This window comes from Choloepus didactylus, chromosome 19 (assembly GCF_015220235.1).
Source record: "Choloepus didactylus isolate mChoDid1 chromosome 19, mChoDid1.pri, whole genome shotgun sequence".
NCBI lineage: Eukaryota > Metazoa > Chordata > Mammalia > Pilosa > Megalonychidae > Choloepus > Choloepus didactylus.
In genome coordinates this window covers 60,973,813-60,978,201 of record NC_051325.1, presented here as the reverse complement: position 1 = coordinate 60,978,201, position 4,389 = coordinate 60,973,813, and the positions used below count along the sequence as shown (strand labels likewise).

Below are 4,389 nucleotides of genomic sequence, written 5' to 3'. Positions count from 1 at the left end.
TGTGCTAATGCTAGGGGTGCAAGGCTAGAAACCCACTCACTGGGTCTTCCCCCTCTCCCCCAAAATACCGGGGGTCTTCAGAAACCAGCTTGAAAACCTCTGATACAGCAAAAGTGTGACATATACACTCCATTCTTTAAAAATAAAATAGCGTTAACAGATATGTAACACAGAGTTTCCCATTTTAACCATTTTTAGGTATAGGTGTACATTTCAGTGGTGTTAATTACATTCACGATGTTGAGCTATCATCACCAGCATCCATTACCAAGACTTTTTCTTCACCCCAAACAGAAACGCTGTCACGTAAAGCAGTACTGACCCATTTCCCATCTCCACCCAGCTCCCGGTTACCCAGACTCTACTCTCTGTCCTTATTGATTTGCTTGTATAAATGGAGTCTACAATATTTGTCCTTTAGCAGTTGGCTTGTTTCACTCAACTGATGTCTTCAAAGTTCATCCATTGTCGTTGCATGGATCAGAATGAGATTCCTTCTGGTTGGATAATATTCTGTAGATGGATCACATTTCATTGTCCATTCATCTGTCAATGGACTCGGGCCTGTTTCCACCTTTTGGCTATTTTGAATAATGCTGCGATGAACACTGGTGTACAAATGGTGAATCTGTTTGAGTCGCTGCTTTCCATTCTCCTGGGTAATTATGTGGGAGTGGAATTTCTGGGTCCTGTGGTGAATCTGTTTAACTTTTTAAGGAACTGCCACACTAGTTTCCACAGTGGCTGCACCATTTTACATTCCTGAGAGTTCCAACTTCTCCGCATCCTCGCCGGCATTGTTACTTTCCACACCCCATTCGTGAGCTAGATCCCTGATGTCGATATTGCAGCCGCCAGCCACGGGTGGTCAATGAGCACTTGCAATGTGGCAGGTCCAAACTGAGATGTGCTGTAAGTGTATATGACACATCCCATTTCAAAGAGTTGGTGTAAAGAAAAGAATATAAAATATCTCATGAATATCTTTTATATTTATTACACATTTAAACATGATATTTGGAGCTAAATAAATTGTTAACAATTAATTTCACTTACTTATTTTTACTTTTTTTTGATGTGGCTAACATTTAAAGTCATATGTGTGGCTTGCGTTCGTGGCTGGCATCCCCTTTCTATTGGACATGGCACTAAGCTGGCCGGAGCCTTTCCTTGGGGGTGCAGAACCACGTCTGGGTTCTGGTTTGGCTGGGGTGGGAGACGAGAGTGAACAGAAGGCTTCAAAGCAAAGTAGCTGGGGCCTGGTCTTGCCCCTCATAACCACCTGTCTTAAGGCGAGTGAATGCCTGAGCCCCCTGGGTGAGGGCTGCTGCCATGCCCGGCTCAGGGTCCTCTGGGAGCAGAAGCCCTGGGCGCGCATCCTTGGCAGCCTGGGTAATTCCAGTCAAGCTGAGGACAGAACGGGATGTGTTTTTATTTTGATCTTATTTCTTTTCATTTGTTTTACCTTATTTTTCATGTGAGGCCTCTTGCTCCTCTCAGTAGTAAGGATTCCATCCTTCTGTTTGCTTTGAGGAGTTTGGGGGTTGACACTGGGGAATCAGCAGTGAACGGGAGAGACACAGAACTATCCTTGTGAAGCCGGCAGGCTGGTGGGGGCAAAAGTTAGAAAGAGAAAGCAGATGAGGAGCCCAGAGGCAGCGACACCCCAGGAGCTGCATGCACCCCTAACACCCAGATCTTGGCTTCTAACACCACTCTCCAACAAAAGGATCTGGGGCTCCTCGGAGAGATGACTGATTCCAGGGCTGGGACAGGGGAAATACAAGGTAAGCCTGGATAATAGTAAAAGCCTGTGGACAGGATATAGGAACTGAGCTGAAGGAGCCCCCAGTGGCCAAATCAGGGATAATTTGAGCAAGAAAGCAATGATAGTGATAATCTGTAGAATAAAATAAATATCCGTGAGTTCATGCTGATATAAATAGTAACTTAAAACAAACAAACAAACAAACAAACAGATAAATGGGGAAGAAGGGACACTTCTTCCTTACAGTGCAATTCCAACTCTTAAATGCAAAATGAATAATGGAAATAGAAAGTCACCGCTTGGAAAACAATACGGTTGCAGGCAAGAATCACCAGTGGTCATCAAAGGATGCTAAAATTAATGGGAAAGTATTATGAAAAATAGGATATTTGCATTGTCTCTAAGATTATCCCCACAAGATAATTATTAATTACAAAAATAAAAATATTAATTGAACAGTGGAGAAGCCTGGCTGACACCTCCTTAAGCGAGTGACCCAAGTTCACGTCACCAGAAAGGGGGCAAATTGACATCATGTGCCTCCTGATAACGATGCACTAAGAAGGACCCAGCATCCCTTCTGTGGGAGTCTTGCCAAAAATACATACACTGAATTTAGTTATGAGGAAAACATTCTACAAAATAAAAGGTCAATACTCTTCAAAAGTTTCAAGGTCATACAGTACAAAGACTGAAAAACTGAGCTGTCTCAGCTCGGGGGAGATGTGACAACTGAGTATAATGTATGACCCTGGATTGGATTCTGGACCAGAAAAGGGACATTATTGGGACAGTTGGTGATACTTGATAAAGGTTGGTAGATCAGTCAATAATATTGTAATTTCCTGGTTTGGATCACTGTTCTAGGCAAGAGATGAACATTTGGGGAAACCGGATGAAAGCTATACTAGGGCTCTTTCTACTGCTTGTGCAATGTTTTTGTAAGTCTGAAATTATTTCAAAACAAAAAGCTAAAAAGTAAAAGCACATAGTGCTCACTTCATCAGCATATATACTAAAATTGGAATGATACAGAGAAAATTAGCATGGCCCCTGCACGAGAATGACACACAAATTCAGGAAGTGTTCCATGTATTTTTTTCTACTGCCTAAAGTGATCTATAAATTCAATGCAATCCTTATAAAAATTCCAGCAGCCTTTTTTGCAGAAATGGAAAAGCCTGTTCCTCAAATTTATGTGGAATGCCAAGGGTCCCCCATGTAGCCAAAATAATCTTGAAGAAAAAGAGCAAAGTTCTTACTTACTACAAAGCTACACTAATTAAATCAGTGTGGAACTGGCATAAGGATAAACATACAGACTGATGAAATAAAATTGAGAGTCCAAAGATAAATCCACACATCTATGGCCTGCTGGTTTTTGACAAGGGTGCCAAGTCCATTCAAAGGGGAAAGAATAGTCTTTCCAAAAATGGTGCTGGACAACTGGAAATCCACATGCAAAAGAATGAATGTGGACCCCTACATCTCTCAAAAATTAATTCAAAATGAACCGACCTAAATGCAACATCTAAAACTACAAAACTCTTAGAGGGAAACACAGGGAAGTATTTTCATGACCTTGTAATTGACAATGGATTTTTAGATTTTACACCAAAAGCAGAAGCAACAACAACAACAAAATAGATTAAACTTCATCAAAATGAAAAATTTTTGTGCATCAAGGGACATTATCAAGAAAGTGAAAAGACAAGAATGGGAGAAAATACATCTGGTAGGGGTTAAATATCCAGAACATATAAAGAACTCTTACAGCTCAACAACAAAAAACCAAGAACCCAATTAAACAATGGACCAAGGGTTTGAATAGACATTGCTCCGAAGAGGATTTTCAAATTGCCGGTAGGTATATGAAAACATGCTCAACATCATTAGCCATTATCGAAATGCAAATTAAAACTACAATGGGGTGCCACTTCACACTCACTAGGATGGCCATTATTTTAAAAACTGAAAATAACAAGTGTTGGCAAGGATGTGGAGAAGTAGGAGCCCCCTACATTGCTGGTGGGACTGGAAAATGGTGCAGCCGCTGTGGAAGACAGTTTGATGGTTCCTCAGAAAGCTAAGTACAGAACTGCCATATGACATAACAATTCCACTCCTAGATCTATACCTCAAAGGTTTAAAAGCAGGGACTTGGAAAGAGATCTATACACCAGTTTCCATCAGAGCCTTATTCCCAAGAGCCAAAAGTTGGAAGCTACCCAAGTGTCCATCCACAGAGGAATGAATAAACAAAATGCGGTCCATCCATTCCATGGAATATTATTCAGCTGCAAAGGGAAATGAAATTCCGGTACATGCTACAACATGGATGAACCTTGAAGACATCATGGTGAGTGAAATAAGCCAGACACAAACGTTTTTATGATTTCTCTTAAATGAAAAACTTAGAATAAGCAAATTCATAGAGACAGAAGCAGAAGTGTGGTTATACGGGGTGAGTTGGGAATGGGGCGCTCTTGCTAAATGTGACTGAGTTTGGTTCGGGATGATGAAAATTATCTGAAATTAGTGGTGAGAGTTACATACTATTGGCATTATACTTAATGTACTTAAGTGCCCACTTAAAAATGGTTACAATGATTTGTATGTAT

The 4,389-nt window shown here is 40.9% G+C and overlaps 1 long non-coding RNA gene and 1 other non-coding gene across 2 annotated transcripts; one reads left to right on the top strand and one right to left on the bottom strand.

The window, feature by feature from the left end:
• Positions 1 to 212: 212 nt before the first annotated feature.
• Positions 213 to 2,056, bottom strand: LOC119516188. Its single transcript, XR_005213218.1, has 3 exons — positions 1,466 to 2,056; positions 1,057 to 1,206; positions 213 to 910 (listed from the first exon to the last, which is right to left on the bottom strand). It is a non-coding gene; the product is annotated as an uncharacterized LOC119516188 (long non-coding RNA).
• Positions 2,057 to 2,759: 703 nt separating this feature from the next.
• LOC119516214 lies at positions 2,760 to 2,866 on the top strand. Its single transcript, XR_005213227.1, has one exon. It is a non-coding gene; the product is annotated as a U6 spliceosomal RNA (small nuclear RNA).
• The last annotated feature ends 1,523 nt before the right edge of the window (positions 2,867 to 4,389 follow it).